The sequence below is a fragment of the Lathamus discolor genome, chromosome 1 (assembly GCF_037157495.1).
Source record: "Lathamus discolor isolate bLatDis1 chromosome 1, bLatDis1.hap1, whole genome shotgun sequence".
In the NCBI taxonomy this organism is placed as follows: Eukaryota; Metazoa; Chordata; class Aves; order Psittaciformes; family Psittacidae; genus Lathamus; species Lathamus discolor.
Genome location: NC_088884.1, coordinates 51,811,123 through 51,832,141, shown reverse-complemented (window position 1 = coordinate 51,832,141; position 21,019 = coordinate 51,811,123). Strand labels below are relative to the sequence as shown.

At 37.1% G+C, this 21,019-nt stretch overlaps 1 long non-coding RNA gene across 5 annotated transcripts in view; it reads right to left on the bottom strand.

Annotated features, from left to right (window-relative positions):
- The window catches only part of LOC136007136 (uncharacterized), a 110,259-nt gene that overhangs the window by 66,644 nt on the left and 22,596 nt on the right, over positions 1-21,019 (bottom strand). For 4 of the 5 annotated variants that reach the window (XR_010609495.1, XR_010609494.1, XR_010609498.1 and 1 more), the window contains exons 2-3: positions 9,723-9,813; positions 7,499-7,731 (exon numbers count right to left, since the gene is read on the bottom strand). This is a non-coding gene — a long non-coding RNA (uncharacterized LOC136007136). The remainder of the gene's footprint in view (positions 1-7,498; positions 7,732-9,722; positions 9,814-21,019) is intronic. The other variant, XR_010609497.1, reaches the window with a different exon arrangement.

The window sequence follows — 21,019 nt, the reverse complement described above, 5'->3', positions numbered from 1 at the left end:
CCTCTCACTCTTCATATGGCTTCTCAATGACACAAAATTACTCAAAACCTCCTGAACGACCACTTGTTTGGGACCAAGCAACCTGCAGTAGGTTCACTTGGCTCTTTGGCAGCCTCGCTGATTGGTAATGTATGCACCCAGAAAACACTACGGTTGGTAATGAGCCCTGTGTAGCAGGTGTGGAGAACAGCCTCCCCCAGACCTCTTTGATGTGCTACTTCTGATTCACCACCCCCGTTAGGAGAGCACTTGGCAGCTCAAGCCATGCTTCTCTTGGGCAGGACATAAAACAGAAACACAGAGTTTGTTTTAAGAGCTTGCAGCCATTTTCTGTGGGGAAAAAAAAAAAAAAAGAAAAGAAAAAGGAGCAAGTGAAAGGAACAGATGCATGCAAAATAAAGCCATAATTTATAAAATAAAAACCTCGTCCACCCAACAGCTTTCCAAGTCACATCTTGTCTCCTGGCTTGACATGGCCCATGTCAGAAATGGCCAACGGAGGGATGAAGAGGAAGGAGAGTATGAGTTAGAAGAGATTACAAATTAGACAGTGATAGAAAACCTAACAGACACAAGGAGGAGAAGCCAAGCACTGAAGGGCTAACAGCACAGGCAAACAGAAGAAGCTGTCAATATTGCAACAGCTTGATAAATTAGGCATTTTCAGCTATTAAAAGTCAATTGACAGCTCAGCCACATCCTCTGTCTCTGGTGAGTTTACAAGGGAAGATGCTCCCTCCCCCTCTTACTAAGCACATTCCCACTTTTACAGGCAATTTCAGACTCCAGAAACTGTTAATCTTCCTGTTACAGAAAGCGCAGCCCCACCACTTCCACCAACAGACACCTGCCCGCCCAACTGCACATCACTCTCAGTAGCCTCAATGCCCCCCACCCCTCCCACACTTGTACCAGTATTTGTGTCATCGTCAAGGTCAAGGCAGCTGAAATAAAGGCTTGTGAGCCCACTTACCAGTTTATACTGAAAATGCCTGCAGCACACAGACTTCAAAGACTTCAAAGCCAAATTCCTCATTTTATAGCCAATATTTCAAACTGCAGGTGATTCTATGCAAAGATACGGATAGACAGAGAAAGAAAAGTGGGGAAGTGCATAAAGACAGCAAATGTCTGATGCCTCATTTTGGATCCTTAATTTTTCCATGAATTGTGAAGAGTACTGTGTGCATTTATGTGCATTACTGAGGGCATGCATTGGGTCTTTCCCAATAAGCACAGGCTGCTTCCTCAGTAACCACAGTGTGCTTCCCTCCATTAAACCAATTGTGCAAATTAGCCCACAGACATGCTGAGCCACTGCTGCCAGCTTCCCCCCCCCCCAAAAAAAAAAACCAAACACACCAAAGAAAAGGACAAAAAAAAAAAAAAGCTGGGGGTGAGGGGGGGGGGAAAGGGGGGGGGAGGGGAAGAAAAAGGAAGGAAAAAATAAAAAAAAAAGGAAAAATCAATCAAGATAACTGGGAATATCCCCCTCTCCTCCCAAAGACACGAGTGGAAGAAGGAGAAAAACCACTTCAAGAACCGTTTACTTTTAAAAAGTCATTCAAAATTGATTTAGCTGAGAAAGTTCAAACCTACTTTGATATGTTGGATTACAGTGTGAGCTTGTCTCTCTGATTAGCATTAGGACACTAAAAGAATTGATTAACATTTATTCCTGTATAAATTATGACAGCAATTGATCCTTTATTCCCATCTGCAATTGATCTGAAAGAACACATGAGAGACCCAGTCCAGAAAAGCAGGATGAAGTTGTGTTCCTATCAAGAAAGGGAAATTCTGAACTAAGCTGGAAGGTGACTACGAAGCAATCAACCAATAAATGTTTTCTGTGCATATCCCTATATCCTTCTCCTGAGATTTTGGAAGAAGATAGGTAAACAAATGCCTGAAGAAGAGCATGAGCTATACCTGGGTGAGCAAAAAGAGCTTCCAATAAGAAGAAAGAAGCTTAATTCACTCCTATGCCACTGCAAATTGAAAAACACTTGGCATACAACATTCCATACATTAGTTTCTATATAAATTATTATATTTACAAATTTGCCTATGATAAATATTGTTTGAAACGTCTATACATTTAATATTGGAGAAAAACATTGAATCACAACCAAAAATGTTTTGCTTGTTATTTACTGCAGTATGAGCATGCAGCACATCTGCTGATATCACAGAAAACACTGATGGGAACAACCTGAGATGTATTCAGGATGTGTGACACACTGTCTGGGACAAGGAAGTGTTCAAGAAGCATCCCTGCTTTTGGTGGCCTAGGTGACTGATAAAAATCACAGAATAATTTAGGCTGGATGGTAGCCTCTGTAAGTCATCTGGCCCCAAACCCTCCTTCAAACTTCTTGTTGAATCTAACTTCAAAGTTAGATCATGTTGTTAGGGATAAGAAATACCCACTTAAGGTTTGAGCATTTCCACTGACAGAAATGCCCCCTTTGGGCACTTTTTCTAGTGCTTAATCATTATGACAGGTGAAAAATTATTTTTTTCTAGTATCTGACCAGATTTATCTTGTAACCTGTGCCCATTGCTTTTCATTGTGTGACTGGCACAACCTGAAGAGAGGTCTTCTTTGTAACTTCCCATTAGATATCTGAATTTGAACACTAAAATCACCCCCAAGCTTTCTCTTCTCCAGACTCAACAAATCCAGACACTTTATTCCCTCCTTCTGTATCATTTCTCCAACACTCATCTAGGTGACCCCACACTGTACTCTCTAAGGACATCTTTTGCTGGTAAGTCGAAGTTGGACATGGTACTCCAGGTGTGGACTAACAAATGGCAACAGAAGATGAAAAAAAAAAAAATTACTTCCTTCAACCTGCTATCTATATTCTTCCTATTACAACCGGGCATACAACTGGTTTCATGACACACATGTTCAGCTTGTCCAACACAACGCCCAGGTCTTGCATACTGCCCTTACACAGTCTATGCTGTTACACAGAGTAACTCTCAGAACAGTAAAACTACCACAAGCCTACCAATTGCTTCACCTGTGCCAAAGCCCTGAAAAAGAAAGCCAGCTGCTGCAGGATAAACTGTCACATGAAGGTTGAGAGCTCTGTCACAGAAAGATGGATGGATGCTCTACCCCAGAAGTTGCAGACTTTTCTTCCACATCAATCCCTGTCCCTAGTGAAATAAGCTAAATCCAGAATCTAACCAGGAAGTGTATGTAATCTGCTGCTACAATGCTGCAGAGCAAGTTGTTCCATTTAAATGCAAAACTGAACTGTCAGCAGAAGAGGATTTACCAGCTTTTGTTATGAGACAGTATTTGAGAGAAATGCTCAGTTATCCAGCATTTCAAATTTTAAAAATTTAGAAGGACTGAACACAAACTTTCCTCTAACTTAAAGAGCAAAGAAGTGTAAAAGGTCAAAGCAAAATATTTCTAATACGTGTATGCCACAGAACAGGGTATCAGGATGGGAATTTGAGCATGCAAAAGCCAGCCATATCATTTTCCTCCTGTAAAAATTAAACTATTAATCAGCTATGGATAGGAACTTGCACAGGCTTTATCCACACCAGCCTTCAAAACGCCTCTACCTTTTATATATGTATTGTAAGAGGAATACAAAGCAGGTGTATGTATATACACCGTATGTATACTCAGCATACATACTACATTTACCAAATTACATTTATCTCCCTCAAACATCTGATAATACACTTGTTACTTCAGTTCTGATTCAGTGAGGTATTCTACCTAGCAAGCTATTATTTTTTCAAAGTCCTCACAACTTCTTGAGGCTTTACTATTATTGTAATATGCTCTATTTCAAACATTCCCAGATGATACAGTATTGCCCAGGAGAATACACCAACCCTTTACAATAGACACTAATGGATCCTACTGTTTAAGCAGCCCTTTCTTTATGCACAATATTTAACATCAATTGCATCAGTTTGGTACAGCTTTATTATCCTAATAATAATGAGCTTCTCCTTCCCCGTATCAAAAATTACATAAACACTCAAACACATGAGGTGCCACTCTTTTCTGATGATGGATTAAATGCTGGAGTTGCAGTTTCCGTAAGGATGGCTAAACTAGAGGCTATCTGGAAAGGAGTGTAGACCCTGCCAACATGAACACGTTGTTTAGTTGAGCAAACAGAACAGACCTTTTAAAATTCTTTGGCTGGCTAATAGATTGAAAACAATCCAGCAAACCCTTTAAAAAGAAAAAATATGATCTGCACAAAATGTTAACATGAAAGCTTAGTCATGCTTGTAGCATAGCGTATAAAATAGACAGCTGAATGGTTAGTTATGAGTCCCAGGCTTCCAAACTTATAGTTAAATCCCTATATGCATTTTGCAGCTATACTATATTTCTGAATGAATGGCAACTTTTAACTACTCTATATGAAAGAAGCAGTGCTAAATCCCTCAGCAGCGCAGCTTCTCAGTATGCATAAGAGATTTCTGTTGAGTCTGCCTGAAAAGACAGTGTAGAAACATGGGAATCTGAAAGGAAAAGCAGCCAACATGTCATTCAAAATAAAATGAAAAAGGAAAATCACACACAGAACAGCTGAAGCTGGAAAGGATGCCAGCAGGTCACCTAGTCCAATCCCCTGCTCAAAGCAGGGCCAACCACAGCAGGTTGACCACAGTCATGTCCAGCTGGGTTTTAAATGTCTCCAAAGATGGAGATGCCATATGGTCTTTGGCCTGATGGGTCTAGTCTTTGATCACTCCTACAGGAATTAAATTTCTTACGTTTGAGCTGAATTTCCTGTATTTAAATTTGTTCTACACTGCCTCTTGTCACTGGGCATCGCTGAGAAGAGCCTAGTATGATTTTCTTTACTCCTTATCATCAGCAGTACATGTGTGAGGTGAAGAGAAGCATAGAATGAGAGGATATGGAAATAATAGTCACTATTTGTGAACTGTAACTTACCTATCTATATTAGACTTGTACAAAAATCAGATGACATGCAGACAAATGCTTTCCTCCACATACTTGTGTTCAGACACCATTTCTGATTTTCCAGGAAACTACACTAAATACGTGTTTATAAATACAATCTGTATTACATACACTACAGAATATAAGCAGAAAGCAAACTCTCATGCCCAACACCCCTTCCCCAGCTCAAAAGCCATAATAATGTAACATTCTTAGAAGACTCTTCCCAACGTATACTAAAACTAACCAGTTATGAGGCCACCTACAGTAGCAGAATTTGAGGTCTTCTGACTTACTACATATCTGATATTTATGAAGTAACACTTAAAGGACAACTAAGGGGAGGAATAACAAAGAATTAGTACATGAGGGACAGGACAGAATATCCTGACAGAAAGAAAACCAACCATTCGTGAAATAAAATGCCTATATTTTTAAACAATGTAACACAGTAACCACAAGGGGTAATGGGTTCAAACTTAAACAAAGGAAGTTTAGGTTAGATATAAGGAAGAAGCTCTTTACTGTGAGGGTGGCGAGGCACTGGAATGGGTTGCCCAAAGTGGTAAATGCTCCACCCCTGGCAGTGTTCAAGGCCAGGCTGACACAGCCTTGGGTGACATGGTTTAATGTGAGGTGTCCCTGCCCGTGGCAGGGGCGTTGGAACTGGATGATCTTAAGGTCCTTCCCAACCCTAACTATTCTATGATTTAAAACCATTCTTTTTCATTTCATAATATACCTGAAATTTAATCTTCTGGTATAGAATCATAGAATCATAGATAGGAGATGCAAGTACTTCCTGAGTTCTTCCCTACTAAAGATGGGTGACACTGAGCTTCAGTGAGTGCATAGTTAGTTGTGGGCTTCCTAGGTAAAGTAAAAGGTGCCATGTGTATGACAGAACTATGAAGTACTCACAGAATTTTGGTCTTTGCAGGAACTGAAAAGGATGTTTCAATAACAAAAAAGTAACTTTCATATTTATTGAAAACCTCTTTTGATTTTACTCTAAAAACCATGTCAACTTCCTTTTTAATTTTCTGGTTTGTTTCTATCCAGTAATGTGTCATATTTACATTTTGCAGTTAAAAAAATAAATTCTCTTGAGTATCCGTAACTACTGATTGCTGCACAACACGTGTGGGTTTTCACCTATAAAAAAACCTCCTGATATAATATTGACATAAGCTTTTATTTATTTATTTATATTTTAGTCGGGTTCTTTTGTTTTGTTTTGCTTTGGAGGGGGTTGCTTGTTTGGGAAGGTGAAGGAAGGAGTTATTTTGTTTCTAAAATAGAAACCCTATTCCTAACCTAATGCTGTTCCTATATCCTCTCACAGGTATCTGTATCAACAAAAAAAAGTTGGCAAAAATAAGAGTAATGGTCCATCACACTCTGCATTAAGGTCTGGTATACGGCAAACAATTTCCTGTATTTTAAAATACCTTAGGATATTACAGAAATAAGTTTTTATATAAGGAAAAAGACATTTTGGTTTACCACAACAAAAATGCTGTACACCCCTGACAAATTAATCTTTCCTTGTGCCATGACACTTGTTTATGAACCTGTAAAGACATGTAGAACTATTTAGGATAATGCATAAGTCATAACTACCACCAGGTAAGAAAGAGAACTGCATCCATAAACCGAAAGAGATAGCAGTATGATAATTCATGCTGCATTTTGAATGAACAGAAATGTGCTCCACATTCCCAATACTGTATAGAAACTTGAACTACACTGATTTCTTGAAGTGCCTGAAGTTTTGCAAGAACATGGTTAGCAACACAATGAGTTGGCTCTGTTTCACAAAGGATTTTTTTTCTTCTTTTCTCCCAGTTCAGCTGTTAGAAAAATAAAATTCCTTTAATAAAATCCTCCAGAGACCATCTTTGATACACGTAGAAACTATCAGGCTTCCCATCCTCACTTAGTAACTGTGCAATTGATCCATCTGTAAAATACATCCATTACTGCAAGCTGTTCTTCTCAGTGAAGTAAAAGATTTTCCAACTATTTGCAAGCTATAGATCACAACATTCTCTCATACATGCAGCCACCAGTAGCATCTACAGTTACAGCGTTTTCCTAATTCCTTTCCACAGGCTTCAATTACTACCTCAGAGTACAAAGACATTCTACAGAAAAAATTCAGGTTACATTATAATGGTTTGGAAGAGCCTGCACACATTTCTTTAAAGTTCACTGGTCCTTTAAAATGACACCAACACAACTTTAAGCCAAAAGTATCAAACATTTCTGTGACCCTTTCCTTGTAAACTCTGGCTTCATATATTACACGTCCCATAAAGTTACTGCATCTTGAACAGCCTAAAGCATTTTCTAGAAGAAAAATAAAATATCTGTGAGGGCCACTTGATGCTTTAAAAGATGTGAAGAATCAATAAAAACTATCTGCCTTCAGATACTTTTCAGATGGGAAAAAATGCAAAGCATAAACCCCTGTAGTTCATAATAAAATATAACTACAAAGCTCTAATGTACAACGAAAAGTAGAAATACCTGTTTCCTGTCAGACAAATCCTGTGTTCACAAACTCTGTGGGCCCCAAATATCAGACGGGGCCAGAAGACTTCTGTGAGGGCTAAAAAAAAGGTAGAAAAGCTTAGCTTCAAATAGGTCTAGGAAGCACTCCGGAGTTGTACAATGTCATCAAATCCTGAGGTGAAAGTGGCAACAAGTCAAATAAGGTTCCAGTTGGATAAAAATCTTCCAGAGAAATCTTCTGGACTAGTCTGTCAGGAAAAAAAGAAACAACAAGTCGCTCAATTGCAGTCTCTGCCTACTGGCACTGACACTGCTGGATTTCAACAGTATCATCTATTTTTATGCCAAAGAGCAAGAGACTTACAGATCCATAATTTTAACAAATGGCCAAAACCGATTTACTTCAACCATCTAGAAGTCTCAAAAGCCAATAAATTGTTTTTCAGAAGTTTTCCAGTTTAAAGAGGGTAGATTCGGGCTGGATATGAGGAAGAGAAATTTTTTTTTACAATGAGGGTGGTAAAATACTGGCACAGGTTGCCTAGAGAGGTGGTGGATGTACCAGCCCTGGAGACACTCAAGACCAGGTTAGATGTGATTCTGAGCAACCTCATCTAGCTGAAGATGTCTGTAGGGGGGTTGGACCAGATGACCTATGAAGATCCCTTTCAACCCAAACTATTCTATGATCTTTTGGAAGCCTGGACCCCTTTTTAATGCCCTGTGAGGGCTTACGTACACCTGAATCATCTCCTCACAGAGCCAAATCATTCTCTTCTTGCAAACCAACAAGCAAATCATGAGGCAAGTCAACATTTTAAAAACAAAGCGAGAAGGATGGTGCTTTTAGGCTGGAAGGCAACCATTCATTCAGTAATCAGTAACCTGACTGATCTAGGTTCTACAGATATATAGATGTAAATTGATAGTGCAACTGTTCATCTACCCTTCTAGAGATCGCAAAAATGTATAATATTCTACCCAGAGGTGCCTGAAAGAATTCTTAAAATTTTCAGATTGACCAGTGCTTCCAGAGTTAAAATACCAGGGACTTACACAGAAATGCCATTTAAATCAGAACACCATTTCAATCAGACAGCGAAGGAAAACCATAATTAAAAAAAAAAGACATAAAATCAAATGTCAAAATATTTCCAGGTTTATACTGTTGTTAATTCAAGCCTAAACATAAAATAATGATAAACACGAAACTTCCACACTAACAGTCATTGTTTGATAATTCCTTATAATTTTAAATAACACGGTACATGAGAATGGATAATATCATACAAAAGAGATCAAATAAATGAGTTAAAATTACACAACTCAACAGTCAGTAGTAACATTTAAATTTAAATAGACAGCTCTGAAAAATAAATAATTAGAGGAAAAAGTATCTAATAATTCAATGGGGAAATTAACTAATGAAACACACACATTTAAAGTTTCCTGCTCTCACCTTTATTCTTATTAATGTATTAGTCAAACAATGATTGCAAAATGAGATTAAAGTATGAAAAACTCAGCCCCAAAGAACTGATGACTGAAGCAACAATGTAGCATTTGAGGAAGTCAAACCTTCAATAATAAATAAACCCCTCAACTGCTCTCTTCCTTCTCTCCTTATGGCAACACCTTTACAAAGCTATGCACCTATCAAGTTTTCTGGAGAAGAAATGGAAAGCACTGTAAATTTGTTCTGTTAATTCTTCCCAATCTAAGCATATACTATTAGCCCCTCCTGGGGATGAGATACAGCAATAAATCCAACAGCTTTTGTTCTGACCCCCCATTACAGACATTCTTATGCCATGTTAGGACAGAACTTGCCTTCTGTGAGACAATTCCCATTTTGACTGGGAACAGGAAAGAAGGGAAAGGTAACAGTACACCAAAAAGACCTTATTTATAGCTCCCCTTCTTTACAGATTGCAGCCTTCACACAGGTGCCCTCAGAAGCTTCCAGCAGAAGCTGGCACCTCTTGCTGCCAGGGTTGACTTACTGCATGCTTGCACCCTGAAAAAAGGGTGGACACTGCCCTGTGGAGCCTTGTAACCTCAGCCACCCTGTTGTCCTATAGCAACATCAGCACCAGCAACAGCCCTGAGGCTGCGCAAACCCGCCACACTGTGCTGACAATACAAATGCAGAGCGTAGCACAGAAGCAGGATTCCCATCCCTGTCTGGTCCAGTTGCTTTCCCCAAGACCCCAGTATTTACATTAATAATAAACATTACCTTCATGAACCCCATGGGAGAAGCTAAAATGCATGTCCCTGAACATATCTGCTGCTCATAGCTTTCCCAGAACAAAGTGTGATCTGCTCGCCTGCAAATAAATACACTGAGTTAAGTAATAATGTAAGTCATGTTTTTGAGAATTTCTCCTTTGATCATGCTAATGTCACCTGTGGTTTTACAGTTAAAAAATGAAATATGGTAGATTTTTCAGGGATTTTACTTTTAAAAGGTCCCAAGAAAGCCAGGAAAATATGTGGGATTACAAATTCATATCAGCATTTATTTATTTAATGCTGCCTATTTAATTGATGAGGCAAATCTATCAACTTTAAGTTTTATATAAAATCAAGGCATAATTTACAGATACACCTACTTCTGTGTATTTCTACATATAAATAACACAAATTTTTCATTTTTAAAACCTGGTAGACCAAGAGACAAGCTAGAAATTCATCACGAGCTCTGAACAAAATACTATCCCAGATTTGAAAAAAGATGGAAGTAATAGCGTATTCATGTTTGTGTGGCTGTGCATGCACAACAGCACAATAAAATACACAGACTAAGAGAAATTCAGCACTGGTTGTTAAAGAAAAAAAAAAGAGTTATTCATATTAAAAAAAAAACCTTTTAATATAGATAATAAAATAATCATTTGAGCTGTTTAGAAATATGTGTCTGAAATGCTAAAGTCCACAACAGATTACTAGGTAAAATATAGGCAGGACAGCTGGGATCTTACAGTAAATAAAGTATATACCACATCTGACAATTTTTCTGTTACATGGTAGCACACATATACATACATACTCATTTACAAAGCCCTAGTGGTTGAATTAAATTAAATGATTTTCTTACTCCTAAATTGGCCAATTGCAAGAAGCTCGGCTATCTGATTTAAAGAAAGACTCATTAAGCAGTAGCCTCTATTTCTTTCTTTGCAAGACACTGTGAGATGCAGTTAATGATTTGAAAAAGAATCTGTAGGCTGCAACTAATGATCCATTTGGGTCATGGTTTCTACTGAACTTGTTCATTTCCATTTACAAGAGATTTTGGTATCTTCTACAAAAATATGGCTACATCTCTTGGCCAATGTCCTTTCACTGACAGCCCTCAGGATCTGCTGAGACTCCGTATCAAATAAAACTTGTATATCATGTGAAAGTTGCATATTTGGGGGTGTCCTAATTGAAGACCAACATAGAAAAATTGTTTTAACTTGTCAATATACATTAAGGTGTAATTTAATACTTAACTTCTTGGAAAGTACTCATACAGATTTTTGCAAAATTATTTTGTCTTCCCTGCATACACAGGGTACTTGTGGCAAGTCTGTTAGATACTTAACAGTGCTGAATACATTAACTGCTTCAAGTTCTTATTACTCCTTCATTCACTGATGCTCCCACCATCACATGGGACATGCATATATATACACGTAAGTGTATCTATAGACATGTATATATATATACGTACATGCTTATGATAAATCTCACACCAATTTTGATGTCAACATTTCTGCCCAGAAGAACTTTGCTGCAGTAGTGCTAACCTTTTTTTCCTTAATGGAAACCAAAACCAGTGAAAGCAACCATTGTAAAAACAACAGAGAGTAGCCTAGAAGCCATTTCTTAAAAGCCAGCATTTGTTTTGATAGGCAGATTTCCTACCAGATTGCTATGAAGAACTTCTGAAAAAAAAAAAAAACAAAAAAAAAAACCTCTTCTCAGGAAGACAGAGCTCTATTACTTTAATTTGCTCTCTCACCCCAAAATCTGTTCTTTCAAATTTTCAAATTTTTCAAAGCTTCCTTCAGCTGGTAACTCCTCAACCCCAAACACCAGCTTGTTCCACTCTAGAAAAATATATGACCCCATTTAAAGCATCAGATCAAATGCACACATGCATAAAAAGGAATCGGTCCCTTAGTATGTGGTTTACTTTCCCAAGAATGAAATAACTGAGGCCGAAGAAACAGCGGCACTGGTGGAGCCTCTTGTTTACTGAGTAGAGGGAGTTGAGTGAAAGAATGGCAACTCTGCTAAGCCACAATACGACATCCTAAGTAGGAGGCAAAATTAGATGGAAGTAAAATGTTTACTTTCCATTTTTCTTCATTTTGCTACATGCCAGATGGAAAAGAAATTCTGGCTGTAACACATTGCCTCATTACCAGTTAGAATTACTAGCTTCTCTCCAACTCTCTTTCTACATTATTGCCCTTTCAGTTGCTGATAACTACCAAATACACAGCTCTTCTAGAAAATAGCCAGGTCAGAACCACTCTCTACCTTTCAAGAAATTGAAGGATTACAGACTGAGCTCCTGACAAAATTGTTGATTACCCTCCTATTAAGATTCTCATCTGATATAAATTATCATGAACTTTACATTTCAACTTTCACTGGATTTCAGCATACTTACAGTCTGCTTCCTCTTGCGTGATGTTATTAACTATCATTACAAACAACTTTTCAAAAGGAATATAACATACCCTAATACTCTGGAGCACTGTATCTGCATGTTGCAGGTACCTCTACTCTAAATTATCCTCCCACTCCACTATTACCTCACCTCCCACTCTCTGCAATAAAAACAAGATTTGCTTGATTTATAAAGGAAGTAAACATACTGTTTCACTAGTTTATAATAGCATAAAATGGACTGAGTACGGTTCAAGGATACATCTGCACAACTGCTTGATCTATGTAATTTAACCACATTGTATTAATTTCAGCTTTACACTTTAATTGCCTTTGGAAGAAATCTATAGAAACTGTGGGGGTTTTTTATACAGTTTATCCAAGATAGAGTCCTGGTATTTTCTAACACATAAAATTACATTTGAAGTAGTGACCTAAAGTAAGACTCAGAGGACACCAAATGACTGAAGAGTGCAATTATTCAGGCTCAACAGGAAACTCATTCTTTTCCTTAGATTTGTATGAATAAATACAGGTCTCCAAGACTACCACCACCTTGTATTTCTTGGTTTATTACACATATAGTAAAAAATCAAAATATTGTTAATTTTCCAGACCAGTTTGCTCCCAAGACATCTATGCCCTCACGCATTTTTGCAGTTCAGACAAGTTCTGTCTCAGAAGTTCAAAAAACCAATCCAACTAAACCTCAGCCCATTAAAAATACATTTTCCAGCTAGATCAGTTACCTGATCTGTTCATAATAAAGCTACACCGTAGTCGGTACATTAACCAGGTCGGGATATGGGATGGCTGCAGAGAAAAGCAGAAGAGCAGGAAAAATAAAAGACAGAGGGAGAGAAAAATAAACAGCATACTGCTGTGCTTTCAGTGGCAGTGCCAGATCAGGACCATAAGCAGTTCATAGAATTAGTTTCAGGTCACTGCTTATTTGTGGCCTTGCTTCTGCCAGCTGTTTAAAGCAAGTTTTGGTGATAAGCTATGCTTCCAGTAAAACTAGCCATTGGAACTGGATGTCCAGCTAGTCACTCCCTACTGAGACTTTGAATCACAACATAATTTGGGTTGGAAGAGACCTGTGGAGTTCCCCTTGTCCAAGTCCTCACTCAAAGCCAGGCTAAATTTATGCCTCAACACATCACTTGGAGCAATGTCCAGTCAACTTTTGAATATTTCCAAAGAACCAAAGACAGATTGAGACTGTGAATCTAGAATTTAAGAGAATACCTGGTACATGCCAACTGCAAGCTAAACATTTGCACCAATCCTTTGTTTTAATATATTTATTTATGCTTATTCAAAGAGTTAGTAGAAGCACCAGACTTTACTTCATATCACATTGCTGGAGACCCCAAAATAGGGAGGAAAATGATTAAATTGTCACCACAACTCTCACCAACAAAAGGAATAATGGTTTCAGGAGAATTAAAAAAAAAAAAAAAGCAAACCATCTTTGAAGAACAGAAATGCTGTCATTTTAAGGAAAACAGCCTTTTGCATCACTTCCCATTAGCCAAACTAAAAAAGACTGCACACATTCTAACTATGGAAAATGTCATCCCTTCACTGGAAAAGCAAGCTACAGGAAAAACAAATTATTATGGCTGCTAAACACCACCTACTTTTGAGGCAAGCTAGACAAATACTTTTCTGAAAAAAATGCCTCTGCTAAGTTAAGTTGGATGCAGATACCTCACACCAGTCTAAATAAATCTTAAGACACAGAAGCTGAGGGAGCTGATGGGGTAGCTCCAGTGACAGTAGAAAAAAGATGAAGAGTGGTAGAATAAGGTTGCCTCTGTCTCATTCACTTCTATTTCCTTACAGCTCCTGCCTACAAAGGCAAGAAAAAATGGACCGGTAGCAACAGTGCTAGCACCGGCAAGAAAGAAGAATTTGGCATCTGAGAACAGAAAAGCCTCAGGTGCCCCACTGATACTGATTAACTTTCTCCTACTGCTGCCCCTAAGAGACACAAGAAAAGATTTGGTTTATTTATAATGCTGTATGTGTTGGAAACACCTTTGTTGACTTGAGCTCAACATATTTATAGCTTATTAAGTAAATGGGATCATTCTAACACAGAACAAGCCACTGGGACATATTCCAAGGGAGAAAAATACATAAAAACAGATGCTTACAATCAATTTAGTTTGTTTTCAGAACTATATAGGAACTGCATGGTTATGGCAGCCTCCTTTTATTGATTTATTTCACCTTTAAGAAACATATCAGGGAGACTAAAGCATTTCACATGTAGTTAATGGGATAAACAGCCTTTTCACCTGTACTTCAAGGCATCCAATCCCCAGCCTGCATTGCTAGGGACTAAAAGACATTATCATCTGACAGCTCTTCACTGACTTATGCAGTGGAGTACAGCAAAGTGTCGTGAGTAAAATCACATTAAGAACTCTTCCAGATACCTCTCCAGCCCAAAGGGTACATTTCATTACTACACCCTGAGTCGGAAAAAAGTATAAAACACAAAATAGTTTGAGACACAAAGCTGGGGGAGGGGGGTAAGGGAAAAACTAATGGAGTCTCTCTGCTCGTCACACATGTAAACCTGCATTAATCCCAAATTGGATACCTAATTAAGACTATTTAATTAACATACATTTTCCATTATTTTCATGAAGGCTCAGAAAATACAGCGCAGTTCACTCATGCAATAAGCTTTCACGTCAGCCTCTTTCCACACCTCCCTGCTAGCATGTTTGTCAATACTGCTTGACCAGTTCGTCACAAAAATACGTTGAGCATGTTTGCTTACTCTTGATACATGCATACATATGTATCATCCCCTCCAGTAACTACTCTGTCCATACTCTTCATTGAAGTTAAAATTCCCGTTCATACACCCCTTCTACTCAAAAGCACATAGCTACTCTGCTCCTAAAAAAATTATGTAGTGTAACCCTTCTCTTCACATCTCTTGCCTCAGTTCTGCTCATTTTATGTAAGGTAGATCTTAATTTGTGAAATGCTATAATAAAGCAATCTTAGGTAAAGTATTGGATCCCATGACGTTGGATTTGTCGAGACTTTCTGTTAAGCATGTCATACACTACTACTACTTTAAAGAAGGTAAAGCATTAATAAGAACATCACAACCATAGATTTAGCTTCTTTCTGTTGGAAAGACTTAAAATCAAAAAGGGTAGTTAAAAATTAAGAACATGTCCTGTCACCTAAAAATGGTCCTTCTAGGATTCCTACTTTATGCCAAGTCAAATTAGTTAGAAAATATACTCAGTAGCAAATTTGCACTATTTCCTATTTTGGTTATTAATTTTTCAGTATTGCTTGCAAATACTTTTTACTGCAGACTGACAAAATGGTCTCTATGGCCTCCCTCTCATCAGTAAACACCTTTAGATAATATAAACGTTTGTCAGCATCTCTAGTTCACTTTTCTTCCCATAATTCCTGAACACATTGTGGGAAAGTAGTTGCTCCTTTCCCTTACTCTCATTGTGAAAAAGCATAAATAGTGAAGAAGAACTAATTTAATTCTTGGTAGGATTTTTCTGCACAACTTTGAACCAATATACTTACCTTTTAGTGCAATCCTGAGAAAGCACTGCTCTTGTAATTTGTATTGAATCATGAAAGATTTTAAGATTCATATGAAAGAAAGTGTATTTTAGAACATCACAAATAGAAAAATATCTCAAGTATATGGAGGAAAACCGCAGACTTGACTGTCCCTTTTACATGGGTGTCAGCACAGCAAATGGTGCTCAATGCTCAGATGCTCAGCGAAGGAAAATGACCTACAGGAGTCCAAAAATTTGTTCTTTTTAATAATAAGCAGTATATTAAAATGCCACATTCCTTTATGAAGCAGTCTTTGCAAACAGTTTTTAAAAGAACTTTTTACTGAGATAAAGAAGAAAAAGCCTGCACACTAGGGCAGCTGATAGACTTGTGGAATTTATTAAGTTCAGCATAAATGCTAAGACTAAATGAGCTTCTTTAATTTCCATAATGAAATTGTTTTTGTAAAGTTAAAAATACTGTAATGAGGCCAAAACGGTGTGCTTTCAGAGACTCCCATGGTGAAACAAATGAGATTTTAGCTTCTCTAATTGGGCATACTGCAAGCTGGGCTTGATGCTGTCCTCAGCACAGGATGTTTGTTATCCCTAACAAAAAGAGGTCTACAGCTGTCAGCATAATATCATATAGCTTTTCTGAAGCCAAGCCATCAGAAGGAAGGCTGCTGCTCTCTGACTGGGACCACCCAAAGGGAGAGATCAAGTAGAGAACAGCTCTACTCTTCCCTGATTAAGAAGTTATTCGTAAGGTAATTTGTTTACAGCTATTACAGAGAAGCTTTTGAAGCAAGGATTGAGTATTCCCAGAATCCTCCAAGAGAATTTCATTTGATTAAATAATGAATATGGATATTCCCTTCTTCTTTCATTCCCACCCACCCCTTTTCCCCTTGCTTATTAGATCTCATTACCTGTCAACACAGGCTTTCAAAGCGTGCCTGTTCCAGCAGGAGAAAGAAAAATGTTACAGACATTGTGTTGCATCTCTATTGCCAAAATCTGCTGGTTTGCTGCCATGTGCAACACCACAGTGCTGACCTCCAAGCCTTTGAAACTTAAGACTCATTTTTAATAACTATTATTTTCATTTTTCTCTTACACTTGTTTTCAGGTGTAAGCAAAAGGAAAAAAAAAATATCCAACTTAATTTTGCGGCTATAAAAACCAGCCAGTTATTTTTTCACATCTTAACAATGATTTCATATCTGAGGCAAGAAAAATAATTCTACTGAGAAAGACTGCTGAGTACCATTCAGGGCTGAAACAGAGGGAATGTGACTATACATACTTTAAGAAGCCAAAAAAAGGGATACTTAATTCTAATTAGGTACATGAAAAAGACAGACTTCCCCATAAATGCACACTTACGGAGATTACTACTCCTTTACTCCAAACCTAAGTCATCATCGTAAGATCAAACTGTTTAACCCCTGACAGAACATTTTACTAGACTAAAAGTGTCAAGCCACAATTTTAAAGTTACTTCTTTACTTACTATTTTAATTTTACTGTAATGCTTCTATTCATTGCTTCAATGTCACATTCAGAATGTTTACATATTTTTATATCTAGTCTTTTATTCATTTCCTGATTTTCTGCTCTGCTTTCACTTCTCAAGCATTCTATTGTCAAAATGCTACAAACAAAAAATGCATTTTTTTTACAGAAAGTTTCTGGAAGCTTGATAGTCACCACACGTTCCATAATTCACCCTTCTGCTGACTCAAAAAAATAGGGAATATAACCTTTAAGATGAGAAAGCAAAATATTATGATGAATAATAAACAAAAGCAAATTAGAAGTTCAACAGTTGTTGAAAAAGTAATACAAAAAAATGAAAGTACAGGAAAAATAATAGTATTACAGGTAAAATTTTAAACCATCAAAATCAATGAATTTTTGTAAATGTATTTCACCCTTTTGCTTAGGTTTTGAAGACTGCAAAAGAGCATAGCAAACCTGCACGGGAGGAATGAGAAATAAGGTTCTCCCTCAGCAATCAAAATGTTGTCAGGATTGTGTAAGACATCCATTTAAAAATATATCTTAGCAGATATATGTTTAGAAACTCTTGGGAAATTACCTTTCTTCAACCTATTTCCATGACTGTACTACATTAATATTTTGTAAGGGAATTTAGGGAAATATTAGCAGAAGATAAGTATATCATTAGGTTTTTTTCATTTTAATTCGAGCTTTATTCATTAAAGCTTCCCAAACAACTTCTACAGTACATGAATCAGATTTAAATAATGAGATATTTTAATTAATTTGAACTTGGAACTTCACTTTGGATCACAGAAAGCTTCTTAGAGGATGCTCAGAGGACCAGCATGGGGTAAAAGCAAAATACCACATTACTAGAAGTTCAAAGAAAACATATCTTGACAGCGTCCTACAAAGACAATGATTCCAGGATAAAAATAAAGAGTGGGAAACTTATTACAGGCTTTCGTACAACTGATTTTAAGAGTATCCAAGAATACCTACCTTTGTGTATATGACAGAAGAGGCTAGGCAAAAATTATATACTTATTACATACATTCATTAGTATGTGTAGTGAATTATACAAAATATAGCCTTTAAGGTTTTGAAAGAACATAGAAAGTCTGAGCAACTCCTCCCTGTATACCTATATAACACTGTAAAAGATGTTATTATGCCATGTATCTACATTAACTGAAGCAAGGGTCTAGATTACACAGCCTAAGGGGCAAATGTAAACATTAAAAAACTAACTGCCTCCTGAAACAGGCATAAGACAGATTGTAAGTGGCAACTGGCTGTCAGTTTTCAGAAAAAAAAAAAAAAAAAAGATGATGTATTAAAAAAAAAAATCAACATATAGAAATATGTATCATCTCAGTGTTAACAATTACTCTAAAACAGGTTTTTTTCTAGACCATTTATGTCTTACTATTTAATTTTGATCTAAAGTATCCACTAATTTATTTCAGTTAGCCGTCAAAACAATAGGCTATCTTCCAAAATTTTTCTGTTATACTTGCATTATAAAAGGAGAAGGTGTTGAAGTGCAAAATATCTTTGTCTCACTGTTTTCCTTTTATGTGTTGTTACTATGATGAACAAATTACATTGTCCCATCGACGGGCACACCTCAACAAGATCTATTCTGACACAAAGCAAATAATAAATCTCTCCCTGTAATGAGTTCTGCTTTCTAATATATTCACCCATTATTTTAGTCTAGAAGATTAAATGTTATAAAAACTATAATGCAAAGCACACATAAAATGTACATACATATATATAAAAAAACTTTATGGTTAAATCACATTTTGGTATTCACATTATTTCACAAATAACATGTCACCTTTATTTACACTGATCGGACCAGCAGTTCTTTTCTATCAATTGAAGCAGCTAATTTACTTTCATTGACCATCCAGCAGTATAATGTACCACCTGCTTATTGTGATTCCCTCTGGCTAGACTTTAAAAAAAAAAGAAAAGAAAAGAAAAATCCCTTTTCTCCCCCATTCTGCAATTTAACTCTGTACAAATTTAATCTTAATTTTTTAATTCGCTGAGGCATTTTGGGAGTGAAAATGCAGCACCACATCTGTGCATGCACACTGTGATTAGTATAAGACAAATCCTTCAGGTATATTGCAAGGGATGCAGCATAGCTGAATTTATTTGAAGCAATGAAAAATTATTTGGTTTTCTCATCTGTTTATTTGTTCACAGGCAGACAGTTAAAGAAGATTAAGCACTTTTTTCCATTGCTGTATGGAAGTAGAAGATGCACATATGGCGGTAAAAGGGCAGAAAACAGTGTTATAATAGATCCCAATTTTTTGGAAACAATTTGCTTTTCAGCCCGCTAAAATATTTTAATCAAATTAAACTCCTCTAGAAAAATGTAAGTAATAATGTGATGAGGAATCCTATCTAGCCAAGTTTTCTTTGCTGTTTTTATCCCCATCTAAGACTATTTCTATTTCTTTGTAAACATTCACAACCCCACCAAATGCTAGTTCATACTTACTGCTGAAAAACAGCAAAAGGAGCCAGAAGCATGTTATGTTCAGTCTGCTACTTCATTTTGGGTTAAGACACTACAGTTTTGACAGTAGGGCCATCTGCTGTTAACTTTCCTTCTCATCATAATACTAGTCCAGTCAAAAGCAATTAAGTGTGCTTTGCCATTATAATATGTAGATAATTATGATAAATTACAGTTTTTAAACCAGCCTCAAATTATGCATATGGTAGGTATTTTCCTTGCAGTTACTGATGTAAAAAATATTCCTGCATTTGCAAAATATTTCAGCTATTTTATTGATGATGTTAGTTCTGTAATGAGATATCTACAATGAAATTTCTTAGGCACAGAGCCTGACAGTCATTAGAAATCTATTTATATCTCAGCAAGACATTTTGCCAAGTAGATAGAGTCGTAACATTCTGCACTGCCATTATACAAAATACTCAGAAAATGGTCTATGTTATTGTGTCACAAAAATCAGAAACTTATGCAAACATACAAGTAAGTACCGAGATTATTTTAGAATTTGTTACAACATGGAGTTACTCAAGAGTCTAACATAGGCTAAAACAACTGATAAAACCATCGCTTGAAGAACTACACACTAACGTTTTCTGCTGAGCTCCCTTTGACATTGCTCAAGTGAGCCGCAGGATTAGCCAGGCATAAATAAGTGACAATTCAAAGTGGAGTCAATAAAATTTTTTCCTCTGCTGCAACACTGGATTTATCTTGAGGATACCTTTTTTTATTTGCGGAAGGGAGAGGTGGGATGTGTGTCATACTGTCATAGTTCCTCATAAGTTTAACTGAAAAATCACCACTGTTAATGTTTTATTTTTAATGTTTCCCCAGTATTTCCTTGCTAGTGAATGGATTTCTTGAGAAATAATCAGTCTCTACAATGCATCCACATGCTTTTCGTGACCACACCAGCACTAAGTGATAATCCAGGACCATACATCTAATTCTCACCAGGAATGTGCTACCCACAATGAAATCTGGCTCATAAATCCTAAGCACTAACAGCAACCGGCAGCACCTGAGTCATGGCAGGTCACAGAGGACCTATGAGGAAGAGAGGCATAAAAAATATGACACAATAATGCCAGCAGCAGCAGCAGAATCAAATCTCAGCTCTGTTAAATGCACAGAAATGGTGTCTGTGTGGCAACGGCCTTATCACCTTCTCCTCATTATGGCCATGCAGCGTTCAAATACAAGTCAGAGAGATAAAAGTCAGCAAAAGATAACTCTCACTTCAATTGACT